The 15,568-nt window shown below is 43.0% G+C and overlaps 1 protein-coding gene across 4 annotated transcripts in view; it reads right to left on the reverse strand.

Annotated features, from left to right (window-relative positions):
- The window catches only part of LOC117314184 (uncharacterized), a 111,931-nt gene that overhangs the window by 84,121 nt on the left and 12,242 nt on the right, over positions 1–15,568 (reverse strand). For 2 of the 4 annotated variants that reach the window (XM_073788363.1, XM_073788361.1), the window contains one exon: positions 8,385–9,588. The exons of the other annotated variants lie outside the window; for them this stretch is intronic. The gene's annotated coding sequence lies outside the window, so the exon portion shown is untranslated. Of the gene's footprint in view, positions 1–8,384; positions 9,589–15,568 lie in introns of those variants that run through there. 4 annotated transcript variants of the gene reach the window in all.

A 15,568-nucleotide genomic window follows, 5' to 3' on the forward strand; every position in this document is an offset into this window, starting at 1 on the left:
AAATTGATCAACTTTTATGGGGATGGATCAGGTAAATAGGTCATGGAAGACCAAGACTCTTACTTTATACATTCAGAGGTGCTGTTATTAATATTACATCAGTATTCCTGCTTCTAGTGTTTTTGATGCAAAACAATAATTAGGTGTGTGGGGTCCTCTTTGGATGGTTTCCAGTGACCATGTCTACAAGGAAGGCAAATGCCCCATTGGAAATGTGGTTCTTTTCCTGAATGATTTCTGAGCCAGGAAGAATAAGGTTTAAAAATAATAATTTTTGACAAATGATAGTAGCAGATTATAGAGGTATGGACTTTCTAGGAGTGTGTGCGTGTCAGGGGAATGTTCTGTGTCCTAATCAAAATATTGTGGCTAATCCCAATCAAAGCCACAGCAACAGGGCACTTTGTGGTAGATGACAAAGCTATAGGTGATGAGATAGGTGGAAGGGGAGGAATGAGGACTGTGGTGATGACCTGGATAGGGAAGGCCTGGTTGGTCCACTTAAGCTAGCTGGTCAATGATTTCCTGTTTTGATTATCCTTGTCTGAAGTTTTTGGTGAACTAATTGCTACTTTATGCAAACAACCATTTCTAGCTGGGAGGTGAGGACGTTCGAATCCCCTTCTCCTACTGGTTAGACCCAAGGACTACCTATGAGTCAAGCAGATCTGAAATCATCATGTTTGCTTCTGTCTCCCTCCATTGGAATAGAAGCTCATTGAAGGCAAACACCTTGCCTGCCTAGTTTACCAGTGCCTGGTACAGGATATATAGAGAATATATTCTGTACATATATGGAATAGATCCTCGACAGATGCTTGTTGAATGAAAGCATACTCAGACGTTCTTTCTCATTAGGCTGCTGGAGTGGCGTCTGCAGCAAACACAAACAAGGGGAGGAGGAGGAGGGAGGGGGAGAGGGAGAAGAAAGAGAAGAAGAAGAAGAGGAAGGAGAAGAAGAGGAAGGAGAAGGAGAAGAAGGACAAGAGGGCAAGGAGAGGAGGGAGGAGAGGAGGGAGGGGAGGAGGGAGGGGAGGAGGGAGGGGAGGAGGGAGGGGAGGAGGGGAAGGAAGAGGAAGAGGAGGAGAGGAAGGGGAGGAGGAGAAGTTTCAGTAGGTTGAAGAGGGCTCTGGTCAAGGTTTCAGGAAACTCATCTTCTCTGCACCCCTTTCCCTGGCTCCCTCTTGCTCCCTAAACTCCATGGGGAGAAGGCTGGTCATTGCTGATTTAGGATACTTTTCAAACCAAAGCTGAAAATAACTTCAAAAGAATGTGACATCTTAGGGATACCAAATGCTATACCAGGAGATACTGCTTATAGGAAAGTAAAATACAGCCTGTCTCTTTTTCAGTTGCTGTCGTGCAGAAACAGTGGTTCCGGCTGACTTTAAAATTGCTGCCTAAATGAAGGAATGAGGATCTTCTGGGAAATGTAGGCTCCTAATGGAGGGTTGTGGTTTGAAAAGGTTCCCACGCAGTGATTTTTCAAATGCCTATTGACCTCACTGAAGTGGCTGCTTTTCCATCATAATCTGTTATATAATTACTGTGCAACTCTGGCTCTGCTTCTTACAAAACTGATTGAAACTTACCCACCTAGACAAGCATCACTGATCTTTTCCTAGAATCTGTGGGGCTTATTAGAATTGCACTGACAGAACTAGAGAATCTGGTGATTTCAACCAAATTAACTCCAGGAAAATTAGTTCAAGGGCTCCTTTTCCTTCCCAGGCTTGCGAGGGATGACGTAAAGCCAATGTTTGGGATTCGAATGGCTTGAGAAAACTTGAGTTTGCTGCCTTAGTAAATGTTTGACCCCAAGCGACTCTCCCCACCTCCCAGATTTTGACCTTCTGCATTGCATATTGAAGTCTGTGGCATCTGAGAAGCTATTTTAGTCTGGATTCTGTGATGGAAATAACAGAGGCAGAGTCTGGGTATCTTAAGCAAACAAACGAACTTATTGGAAGGCTACAGAGGAGCTCACAGAGCAGAAGGAGAAGCTGAGAATCCACTTTATAAAATTACAAGAGAAGCTCTAGGAATTCAGGTTATAGGAATAACATAATTCCCTTTGGCCATTGCTACCAGAGTAAGTGACTTAGAACCAGTCTCAGTTTTTGTGTCACTTCTCTCCACACCAAAATTCCAGGTCAAGAGCATCTGGTAGACCTAATTTTGGTTATGTATGTGACCTCCCTTTGGCCAGGAGAGGGGAAGGCACCATGATGGAAAACCATTTCTCCTATGGGGGAAAAGAGGTTCTCTGAAAAAATATCAAGGCTCTCTCTCCTCAAGCTATTGTGGCACGTGGCTGCCCTATGGCAGGGGAAGAATGTGCAGTTCTAAAGGGAGAGGCGTGGTGTGGGTTATACTACTTTGAACTCACCATCCTCCAGTTCTAGCTCATATCTTCCGCCTCCTCCAAACCACCTGTTAGCACACCAGCCATCCCCCCACACCAGGACAGCATATACTCCTTCCCTCAGGAACAGTCTGGGATGTGTGAGCAGCTTAGAATTTTGGAGAAGGAGAAAAATGGGTAAAAGGAATGAGACTGGAGAGAGGAGGAGTGGGTATCATGCCCTCCTTCTGAGCTGCTGATTTCAGTTCTCCTCAGGTCAACCCATTTTTTATTTAATTTGAGAGAAACTCAATATATTTCTATGGCAGTACCATCGAATCTGCTATCTGTGATTTTTTTTTAGGTGTGAAGAGAAAACAAAGATACAAAGATACAGGTGTGAAGAGAAAACAAAGATGTTTTTAAATTCTTTTTGCTAAAACTGACCTCTCTAAAATTTTTTTATTTTGTCAATCAATTAATTATTACATGTGTAATTAATTGAAAGTATTCTTTTATTGATGAGATAGACAATAACAAAACATTGAGGGTGCCGAAGAAGCGGGGAAGCTGTTGGGCAGGTCCAGCCATCCTCACCCCTGGCCACCCCAAGGTAGCTTGCTCATCTGACTCTCCAGTCCTTGAGGTATTCTGCTCTAGGGTTTCCATGTAAGTGACCTCTTAGCTGATACAACAAAAAAACCTATAATGCACCCAGGATTTCATCCCAGTGCATCCTGCAGTGGAGCAAAACAACACACACTAGAGAAGAAATCTCTTCCAATGTTATGCCTGTGCAGGTTTTCGTTTGGGGAATATCTAATTCTGTTGTTGTTTCAGAAAATACAAGGACTTGGGTCTCTCTTAAACCTATTTGTTACATCTTTTTAAACTTTGGTATGTTTTATATAGTTCAGCAAAAAGTTAATCATTGACTTTGATTCATGTTAGAGCAAATCAGTATGTTCATTCTGCTTTTCTCTCTTTTTTCCTTTCAGTTCAAATTGCCACCTCGAGCACTACAAGCTTCCCCCATGCCTCTATCGCTGCAAGTCACCAACCCAGAATGGAGCTGATGTGTACCAGACACCTGTCATGTGACAAGCATTATGACAAGCATCATTTACACTTGTAGTATCTTCAGTGAACATACGTGTAACCCAAGGTCCAGAGAGGTTAAAAAAAGTATCCAGGGTCACAAAGGGTCCAGGGTCAAAAAGTATCCAGGGTCATTGGTAAGTTCATATTGGAGCCTACATCTGTCTGATTTCAAAGCACATTTCATCCACTGTGTTATATCAAATAAGGTAGTTAGCTATCAGCTCATCAAGAACTACTACACCTTCCAGGAAGAAATGCATGTTATGAGTTCCTAAGACCAAAATGATGCTAGAAGAGACGGATGAACGGAAGCAGAAAGAATCTTGTATCTGATATATAGTCTCTTGGTTCTCTTTCTTCCCTTCTGGGAGCACCCGGAGGGTGAGTGAGTGGACTGAGTATGAGTTCAGTGTTGAGCAGCTTAGGTCAGGGAAAAGGATCACTGAAGGCTGGAGGACCATAAAGTCATTGTGGAATCTTACAGACTAGACAAACAATGCTTTCATTTACATGGACATTGATTCAGTTTCATACAATGAATATTTATTGTATGTATCTATGAGTGTCTATGAGAGGGCAGGAATACAAAGATGAATAAGACATGGCTCTTCCTTCAAGGACTTCAGTGTGTATTGAGGAAGAGAGATAAGTTAACAAGCTGTCAGAGTGGAATAATATATATTTTCACTGTCCTTAGATGCCCCTTCTATGAACAACATATCATGGGCACAAGCTGATTTTTGACCGCTCGTTATTCATTCCAATTTGAATTTCTTTTGAAGGATTACATCTCCCCCACTGGAAAACCTGGTGAGACTATTAAATCTAGGTGCCCTCAACCCTCTGCTCACCAACAAACAGCTACCTAACCCAAGCTGGAACACTGTTTACTTCTTAGAATCAAAGTCTTGAAACGAGGATAGAAAGATAGAAAAAAAATCCCCAGAAATGACAGAAGATCATTCATTCTGGGACAGGGCACTGACAACACTGTTGAATGGTTCTTAGACCTATCCCATCCACTCCCTGACAATTTCTATCCATTTAGGCATCTTCTGGTCCCCCTAGAGAGGTGACAGAAATCTTCCTAGTAAAGTCCAATTGTTAAACGAAAGATAAGATCCCCTTAGTGAGATATGGGTTGTCTGGGGCAAGACTGAAAGCAGGGGCACCAGTTAGGAGACTATTGTAGCAATCCAGGTGAGAGATGGTGAGAGACTGAACTCAGTGACTGGAGAGCGAAAGAAGGAGAGATGGATTCCAGAATCAAAAGAGATAGAGCTAGTTGGACTTGGTGACTACCGGATGCAGAAAGCCAGGAATATGAAGAGTCAGGTGAAGAGTTTTTCAGTGCAATCACGTAGGGCAGCTCCCCTCACCTCTTTCCTGTGGGTCTGAGGGTATGTTCTGACACGGCCATGGTTCTGGTAGCATTTTCTTACTTGCAAAGCCTGCCTTCCTCCCCCTCCACCCTCCTAGCCCTGGGAATGAACACATCACTTTCTCCCCAAAAGTCATCTCCATTACTTAGGAAACTTGGCAGGGACACCAAATTCCTCCTTTCGCCTTGTCTCCTAAGCCCCCCGGGGTACATGTATGGTAGATTCTTGGAAATAGTCCTGGACAGCACGTTGTACTCCAATGACACCAAGCGCACTCTGATGATGACTGGGTGTCACAGGGATATTTACTACATTTGTGTTCCCATTTACATCCTCACCTACGTGACCACAGCCCATGCAGTTCACACAACCTCACCCCTCCTTCTCTGTAGGGATTCCCAGGGTGTCCTGTGCTATCAGCTCTGCTGCAGAGGAAAGGTGTTCAAGCAGTTGTGGTCATATGGAAAGAATCCAGCCGTGCTGGGTGTGCAGAGGTGGAATCAGCGGACTGTGCTCTCTCCCCTCAAAAGGAGCACATAGGGCACAAGCAAACAGCAACCTCTGTGAGTCAGCGCCCACTCTGCCCGCCTGTCCTTTGCACGAATCTTTTGAACCAATAGATACAGGAACACCCATAACTACAACCTCTTATCTGCAGGAAAATAAGCCAGTTAGGAAAGTTGTGCAAGACACTGAACAAACATCTACAGGAACCAAGGGCTCTACCCTCCCTGGAAAGCCCTTCAACCCTGGATGTTGGGGGCTCACTTTTGAGACGGAAAAGATGAATTGACAAGGGCTCTAGTTGGTTCTTTCTCTAGTTTCTCTTTTTGGAAGATTGAGCATCTTGGAACGTGAGTATCTTTAAAAAAATTTTTTTAGCGAGCATATTAGTGGCGCTTGGAATATCACATTATTTACTGGGTGCTCTTCTGAAAAATAAAAGCAAGATATTGGTGTGTTCTAGTGGCTTTTGGAACCTCAGCATTTTCAAAACCATGCTATTGAATAACTCCCCTCTTTAAGGCTGTCCAAGTAAACAATGTGCTACAGACTCTCAGACTGTGAAGGAAATCTTGACCGATGATAGAAGAGAAAGAAACAAAAATATCTCACTTACAATTGATGCTCCCATGCAATTTTCGCTGGGTGATTAGATTATTATATTTGTTACAGTTTGATCACCTGTATTTCATTTCAAATAAATTTTCTTCAGTTTCTTTGCCAACAAAGCACACTTGATAGAAATGCCTCAAAATCAAATTTATACTGCTTCACTCGTTTTATGCATTTCAGATTTAAGGAAACAACAATTAGGATATTTTCAATGAAGAAAAGAACTCCATTAAGCTGCCACAAATGTCAAAAGTTCCTGGCTATGCTAACACTTATGTAATTGTTCTGGAAACCCCACGCACCGGAATAGACCTACAACACAAGGCATGACTCACTGAATATTTCTATGCACATACCCTCTCTAAAATGCACTCCAGTTGTTTGTGGGTTTTCTTTCCCCCAAAGGGGGAAAAAAAGACAAAATATGGTACATCAAATCCAAAAGTTCTTTCTGTAAGTTTTTGGAAAGTACTGCCTCACATGAGAGCATTAGAAGATGCTGTGGTTCTCATTAATAAAGCAGCCAGATGGGCTAGCATTAAAACAGGTTGAAACTTTGAAATCCTTCCTGAAAGAAAAAAAATCACATAGACAACTTATGGGTTCTCAAGTTTCCAAATGGTCCTTATTTCTTCTCGTGACTTTATTCCCAAGTTTGTTTTTTTAAAAGTTGTTGCTGCTAGCATATGATTAGTGTCCTAATCTGAGCAATGTTAAGGAAAATGACACACGCCATCAAAGGCCAATCAGGACAGACAGGCCTGGGCCTAAAACATCAAGGCTCATATATTCTGAGAGCTTTTATTGGACACCTTCTCTAAGTCCAAATGCTTGTGGAGAATTTACAAAAGCATATTGCGTAACCTGTATCCCTCAAAGCTTATGTTTGGTGCTACCTTCAATATCCAGGTAGTGCATTTTTCATTAGCAATAGTCAGAACGGCGTTTAGGAATTCAATCAGTGGTGCGCCAAACCAGGTTTGTTTATGCGAGGATTCTAGGGGCGGTTCTCCCAGGTGGTTGAAACAGGTTCTAGATGGGAATTCCTGTTTAGGCAGTGATGGGGCGCTTCAGCCACATGGTTGTCAGCAGAGATTTTCAACAAGAGGTCATCAGTCTGTGTTCTATCTGAGAGGGCAAAGGGGAGGAATCTGGCAGGCAATAGCCATCCGTGGACCAAGCAGCCACAGCTGGAAATGGAGCAGGGCCCCAGAACAGAAGCCCGAGCCCAGCTGATTAGATACTGATTAGCTGAGCTACTTACATTCCCTCTAAGAGCAGGCTTGGGCTCAACCCCTGGGGTAGGGCTGAGCTGCAGGTGGGCCTCCGTGGCCTCAGCCCAGGGTTGAGCCTGAATTCGGGGAAAGACGCCAGGCAGATGGCCAAGCACACCCACATCCAAGTCCTCATGGCTCCCAGCCCTGTTTGGGTTTTTTTGTTTGTTTGTTTGTTTCCACAACTTCATCCCTTTTTGCAAGCTGTTTTGTTTATTTCCTTTTCTTTTTTCCTTTTTTTTTTTGGCTGTGTTGGGTCTTCGTTGCTGCCCACGGGCTCTCTCTAGTTGCGGCGAGCCGGGGCCACTCCCCGCTGCGGTGTGTGGGTTTTTCACTGTGGCGGCCTCTCCCATTGCAGAACACGGGCTCTAGGCATGTGGGCCTCAGCAGTTGTGGCTTGTGGTCTCTAGAGCACAGGCTCAGTAGCTGTGGCACACGGGCCCAGCTGCTCCGCGGCACGTGGGATCCTCCCGGACCAGGGCTCGAACCCGTGTCACCCGCATTGACAGGAGGACTCTCAACCACTGCACCACCAGGGAAGCCCTGCAAGCTGTTTTTGTTACCTGGATTTCCCAAGCCCAAACTCCTCGGGCTGCTCATCCTTCAGGATCCAGTTCAAAAAGCATCTCCTCTGGGCTTCCCTGGTGGCGCTGTGGTTGAGAATCTGCCTGCTAAGGCAGGGGACACGGGTTCGAGCCCTGGTCTGGGAGGATTCCCACATGCCGCGGAGCAACTGGGCCCGTGAGCCACAACTACTGAGCCTGCGCATCTGGAGCCTGTGCTCCACAACAAGAGAGGCCGCGACAGTGAGGGGCCCGCGCACCGTGATGAAAAGTGGCCCCCGCTTGCCACAACTAGAGAAAGCCCTTGCACAGAAACGAAGACCAGACACAGCAAAAGTAAATAAATTAATAAACTCCTACCCCCAACATCTTCTTGAAAAAAAAAAAAAAAAGCATCTCCTCTGTGAAGCCCTTCCTGACTCCTGACACTTAGTACACCTTGTCTCGTCCTGTTTTTCTTTACACGTCTCTCTCCCTGACCAGCCTTCGAACTGCTTGCCAAATGAGCTTTGGCATCTCCTGAGCCTAGCATAGCATCAGCATAACGTAAGATCTGAACACATATTTGATGATACATAAATGAATGAGTCACTGAATGATTCAGTTCACTAAATGGAATGAGCAGGTGTTTATTAAATGAAAATTGATCAATCAAGAAATAAGTTAATGAATAAAGTAATTGTTAACAACTCCATATATTGACAAGGGACACAAAGTGATAACAGTAGCTAACATTTATGTACTGCTGACTGTCCTGGGCTCCTGTACTTAGCCCATCACATAGATTATCTTGTTTTATCTTCACAACAACTCAAGATGTAAGTGCTGTTATGACACCCATTTTATGGACGAGAAAAATGGAAGCATCATGCTAGAGTCTTTACAAAGTCAGTCTGATCTGGGAACTGTTTATTTTACTCAGCAAAGGGATCGCTCACTTCTCAGGCCTTTCACTTGCCACAGGGGATGTAGCGACTGTTGGGGGTGGAAGGAGAAGATGTCATCAGGCTCTCCTTGTCTCTCTACCTCCCTCTTTCTCCCCTCCCCGTGTCTTGCATTAACAAGAAGAGTGTGTCCCATGCAATTCTATTGCTGGGTCCCTCCTGATGGGCGAGGCTGTACTGGAATAGGCTACATTTGGTCCCTTTGAGTTCTTGACCTTGCTATCATCAAGGTGTAGGTGTGACAGAAGATGATGTGAAATGATAAGACATTTCCCTAATCATCTGATATCTGTGTATCTACCTTCTTCTGAGGACCCCAGGAAGTACTTTACCTATATCATTCTCCTCGGTCCTCACTCCAACCCTTTGAGGGAGGTGTCCTTATCCCCAAACACACAGGTGAGGCACCTGAGAGTCCCAGAGGTTTAGCAACTTGCCTAATGTCCCAGAAGCTGGTCGCAGAGCCAGGATTTGAACCAAGGCCCATCTGCCTCCAAGTGATGCAATTTAATAACTATCTACAAAGCCCCTCCTTTTGGACGTGCTCATCAATATGCAGTATGTTGTCACTAAAACCCTTTGGTGTCGGGGATACGGTCGTAGTCACCTTCTCTGGTGATTGGTCAGGGTCTCCTTTAACGTGTGACTCTGGTGGCAGCTTTTTGGTCTGCTTATTAGAAAAAGTCACAAAGGTGCCATTCATCAGTGTAATGTTAGCGACAGAAGCCGTGTACGACGGTGGGTAAGATGAACAGCATCTTCAGTTGGGAAATCCGGAATCCTTCCCGACTTCCGCTGTTGTCTCCTCTTCTGCTCTTTAGCAACTCACATGCTCATAGTGTACATGCAGCCATTTTTGTTGACCTGTTCATGATGGATGGTGAGAGCCTGTTATGAAACGAGGCACCAGCAGGAGAGAGCCCAGAGCCCACACCCACACTGTTTGCTTTGTGAAATTCCAGACTGTTTAATCTGCTCTACCTCATCCTAAGAACTCCAGGTTCCACTTTTCTTAATGACTTTCCCCTCCTTAAATACCTACACAGTTATTTTTAAGGAAGGAAAAAAAGAATAGATGAATCATTTGCAGGAAACGGAGGGGAGAGATGTGTGGTTGGAACGGCAGATGGGCGAGCGTGTGGGCATGTAGCTGTCTCTGTTGTTCCTTCCACCACACTCTGGAAATGAGTCCTTTGGAAGTAAGTGTACATTCATTTTAGGGTAAGGGCTGTGCCCGCTTTCAGGTACTAACATGTAATTCCACATCCGCTCAGATTCCTGTGAGACGTAGAAACTCCAGGGAAAAGTGGGAAACTCAGGCTAGGCTCAGATTGGACTGTTTATCCTCTCTTTGAAGTTTTGACATTAAACCTTCTAAAGATAAGGTGATAAACTCCTTTCAATTAGTGGCAACAGAGTTTCTCCTGCTGTCTTCTTTCTCCTGCAGGATATGAAGTCAGTACATGAATATTCTTTCTGTGCCACAGTGCAAGCTCCCTAACCTCATAAGGGATTGGCAACTGCCTAGAGGAAAGCTGGAGGAGAGAGCTTGAAGCAGGAAGCAGGAAACACAAATTGTTCTTGGTGGGGCTTTTGATGGCGGGGGGCGCGTGGAAAGGACATAAAGACAGTACGATGTTGGGGACAAGTGCCCATGTATTGGTCCCCAAAGTGAGCTTCTTGCTGTTTGCATGCAGATGACAACAACTATGGTCTTTTCACTTGGATAACTAAAAATAAGTTTCTAGAGTCCCGAAAATCCAAGAGAACATACATTTTTGAAAAGCTGACTTTTTTTCAGAAGGCTTCATGTAGGCCCTCCTGTTACTTCTATGTAAATTTCCAAATGTTATCTGGATGGCATACTAGGATAAGTAATTGTGGTTATTTTATTTTTAGATTATGAAACTCATTCCATCAACAGACTCTCTTCCACTGATTTTTTTTCCCCCACTTCCATCACCACCATCTGCCCTCCCTCCCCTAGACCCACAGCACAGGACCCTGTTGTGAGCACACGAATGAATGTGCAGAGAGGTAAAAGCTTGTGATTTTTAGTGCAATAGAGTTTTGCTAAAATATGTGTCTAGAAGTTGACATATGTTTCTTAACACAAGTATACCACTTGGAACCAAAGAATTGTGGTTAAGAGCATTTTTTAATTAATGAACACTCTTTCAGGATCCACTTTAATAATAAAAGTCATCTGATGAAGAATGAGTAAACTCAGTCCAGAAATCAATCTGAATAATCATAAAAAATATTTCAGCCATCATAAATCTTGTTAATAATAGAATTTCCACCCTCATTATGATGTGATGACGCGTTTATCTGAAAGTCATTCATACTAACCTTCACAAAAGCACTAATTCTTGGATCCTAAAAGCTTTAAAATGATTCTTCATAATTTATAAACATGACCATACTGGACTCACTTTTGTGCCTCTCGGGATGCCCCAGATTCACATGACCCCCAGCCTCTGCCTCGTCCTGAATGGAGAGCCTCCTGGGGGCGGGGTTCTGGTGGAACCACATCTCATCTGCCGTAACAGGAGCCTCAGTGGTTCCTGGCCCAGGTCTGACCAGACAAGACTCATGTACCTTATGGATGGCTGCTGCCCTCCCATGTCTTCCAGGCAGCTTGCTAAGATGTGGAATCTGGCTTCCCTAATGGCTCCCTGAAGTGGCTGAAAAACAACCCAGATGTTGCAGGGGACTTAAACTTTGAATCAAGGGACTAGAGGCCAAGAAGATAAACCCTTCTTCCTTCCTCCACCCCCACCCCTACCTGACGGATTGCTTCAAGGTAACTTGCAGGATGAGCAACTGGCCCGTAATTCCTTGTGACTTTATGGCCCGCACGCCTGGTATCTGCATTCCTTTCTCTCCTGCCTCATCTCTCTTTCTCTCTCGCTTTTGCAGCCCTGGGATTGCCGAATCCAACATAGCCTTAGCAAGTAATCTTTGCTGCAGGTTTTATTCTCTAGGAAATTTAGTTAAGACAATGATAAAAAAAAAATCACACATTAGATCTTCAATCTGGCCTCCTGCCAACAGTCTATTGTCTTCTTAATAAGAAGAATGAACGGAGATCTAAAGTTTGTGTTAAGGTTAACTAGTACTGCTCCAGTGAAGTGTTTCTGGGTTGAGAATATGGTCTCTAAATCGCATCTAACTTTCCTGTAAGTGGGTTTCCTCTCACCACTAGTATGATTGGATACTAGCAATTCTTTTCTCAGATTGGTTGCTTCTGCCCAGGCTGGTTGGTGATAAACCAGAAAACCAGAACAACAGATAGCAGCTTCTCCTACATACAGCCTGGTATTTACAAACCTACTTCCTGATCTCCATCGTATCACCTTTGATGCTATCCTCTGTCTTCTTTGTGTCTTTACCTTCTATTTCACTCTCAGCAAATTCCTGATATGTACGTGTGATAAAGCCGGTTCAAAGTAATGCTCAAAATCCTTTTGATTCATTATATTCAGTTTAGGGTAAAATATGTATCTTTTAATCAACAGCTAGAGAATATCTGCCACCAAGAGCAATGTGATATTTGGAGATTGTAAACAAGACACTTTAAACCATACCCAGACTGAGAACGAGAAAAGGACTTTTTCACTTCTCTATTTAATGGACTAGATAGGATCTTATTATTGAGGGGGGGTGGGGTGGGGGGGTGGGGGGGTGGTGAGGATAAAGGCGCTTAGATATTTGGTACTATCAAAGGCAGAGACTGTGAATGCTGGAAGACAATATTAAGGCTGTTATTTTAATGAATTAAAATTCCTCAGAAGGTTTGCATAGATAATAATGTCTGAGGCTGAGTTTAAGACACCCTTCTGGGATTAAAACCAAACAAACAAAAACCAGAGCTGTTGGACCCTGAGCAAGCCTGAGGACTGGAAACAGTTTTCATTATAAGATGACATTTAGAATGAGTTGAAAAGGAAAAGTCAAGCACCAGTGAGTTATACATCAAAGTGTGCTCAGGGATTAAGTGCCTCCACATTTTTTTTTTTTTCTATTTGAAACTAATGATTGAGTTATGGTATTTAAATTCAGTGGCTACCATCAACTTAATATTATGGTTGAAAAATAAGGTATACAAATAAAATAGGATTTTAATTTACTTATTTACCAATCAAAACAATGGGACAGAATATGAGTAGATAGTTCATAGGAAAGGAAGTTCAAACAGGCTTTAAACATATGCAAAGATGCTTGACCTGACTCTTAATAAGAGAAATGGAAGTTAAAGTCACCATGAGATATCAAGATTCATCTATCAGATTGGCAAAAGGTTTGAGAGCACACTGTGTCAGCTAAGGTATGAAAAAAATACATGAGTGGCAGTAATGCAAACTAGTACAATCTCTGAAAGGGGTGTTTGGGTGATATGAAGCAAAATTATAAACTTGCATACTCTGACCAAGCAATTCCACATTTAAGAATTTATCCCACAAACATATACGAAGTAGATAAATGTATAAAAGCATATTCACTGCAGTTATTGCTTGCAGTAGCAGAAAAGATGAAGAACCACCATGCCCATGGATAGGAAGATTGCATAAATAAACTATGCTATCTACGCTCATGTAACAGAATACTATGTAGCCATTAAAGAGAATGAAGAAGCTCTTATGTTTTCTTTCTTTTTTTTTTTTAATTGGGGTATAGTTGCTTTACAATGTTGTGTTACTTTCTGCTGTACAATGAAGTGAATCAGCTATAGGTATACATATATCCCCTCCCTCATGGACCTCCCTCCTCTCCCCTGCATCCCACCCATCTCCTTCACCACAGAGTCCCCAGCTGAGCTCCCTGCACTATACTGCAGGTTCCCACTAGCTGTCTGTTTTACACATGGTACTGTATATATGTCAATTCCAATCTCCCAATTCATCCCATTCCCCTTTGCCCCCAGCTCCGGGTCCACACGTCCATTCTCTACATCTGCATCTCTATTCCTGCCCTGCAGATAGGTTCATCTGTACCATTTTTCTAGGTTCCACATATATGTGTTAATATCTTTGTTTTTCTCTTTCCGACTTACTTTACTCTGTATGACAGACACTAGGTCCATCCATGTTTCTGCAAAAGGACCCAATTTCGTTCCTTTTTATGGCTAATATTCCACTGTATATCTCTACCACATCTTCTTTATCCATTCCTCTTTTGGTGGACATTTAGGTTGCTTCCATGACCTGGCTATTGTGAATAGAGCTGTAATGAATATTGGGGTGCATGTGTCTTTTTGAATTATGTTTTTCTCAGGGTATATGCCCAGTAGTGGGATTGCTGGGTCATATGGTAGTTCTATTTTTAGTTTTTTAAGGAACCTCCATACTGTTCTCCATAGTAGCTGTATCAATTTACAAAGCCCATCTCCAAAATGTGCTCAGTGAAAAACCAAATTGCACTCCTGTATGTTTAGTCTGCAACTGTTGTGTAACATTGGTAATAATGTCAGTAATAGTAAATGTATACATTTGTATATGCATAGACTCTCTCTTTGGGAGGATGTACCAGACCAGTTAATAATAGTTGCCTCTAGGGAAAGGAACTAGGTATCTAGGAGAGACTTACTTTTACTCTCTACCACTTCTTTCCTTTTCCATGCACAAGTATCACCTATCCAAATATAACTCAATAATGTTTTATTTTTTATTTTTATTATTATTATTTTTTTGCGGTACGCGGGCCTCTCACTGTTGTGGCCTCTCCCGTTGCGGAGCACAGGCTCCGGACGCGCAGGCTCACCGGCCATGGCTCATGGGCCCAGCCGCTCTGCGGCATGTGGGATCTTCCCGGACCGGGGCACAAACCCGTGTCCCCTGCATCGGCAGGCGGACTCTCAACCACTGCACCACCAGGGAAGCCCAATAATGTTTTACTTTTTAAGAGAAGAAAAAATTGTACAATATATGTAGACATTTGAAAAGGAGCTTTCATCTAATTCATGAGAAAACTGTATTCTGTAGTTTCAAGTCAACTGGAAGCAGCATACGCATTATTTTTTTCATTAATTAAAAAAAAAAAAAAGACTTTTCTAGAGCAATTTTCGGTTTAGGGCAAAATTGAGCAGGGTACAACCTCCCCCATTACCAACATCCCCCACCAGAGTGGAACATTTGTTATAAGTGAGGAACCTATGCTGAGACATCATTATCACCCAAAGTCCACAATTTACATAAGGGCTCACTCTTGGTGTGGGACATACTATGAATTTTAACAAATATATACTGACACGTATCCACCATTATAATATTGTTTCACCACCCTAAATATCCTCTGTACTCCACCAATTCATCCCTCTCTCCCTCCAACCCTCAGCAGTCACTGATCTTTTTCCTGTCTCTATAGTTTTGTCTTTCCAAGAGTGTCATATAGTTGGAATCATACAGTGTGTAGCCTTTTCAGATTTGCTTCTTTCACTTAGCAATATGCTTTTCAGCTCCTTCCATGTCTTTTCATGGCTTGATAACTCATTTCTTTTTAGTGCTGAATAATACTCCACTGTCTGGATGTACCACAGTTTATTTATCCCATTCACCTTCTGAAGGACATCTTGTTGCTTCCAAGTTTTAGCAGTTATGAATAAAGCTGCTATAAACATCTGCATGCAGGGTTTTTTTTTGTGGACATGCTTTCAACTTCTTTGTGTAAATACCAAGGAGTATGATTGCTGGATCCTATGATAAGAGTATGTTTAGTTTTGTAAGAAGTTGCCAAACTGTCTTCCAAAGTGGCTGTACCATTTTGCATTCCCACAAGCAAAGAATAAGAGCTCCTGTTTCTCCACAACCTTGCCCGCCTCTGGTGGTGTCAGTGTTTCAGATTT

Source organism: Tursiops truncatus, chromosome 11 (assembly GCF_011762595.2).
Source record: "Tursiops truncatus isolate mTurTru1 chromosome 11, mTurTru1.mat.Y, whole genome shotgun sequence".
Classification (NCBI taxonomy): domain Eukaryota; kingdom Metazoa; phylum Chordata; class Mammalia; order Artiodactyla; family Delphinidae; genus Tursiops; species Tursiops truncatus.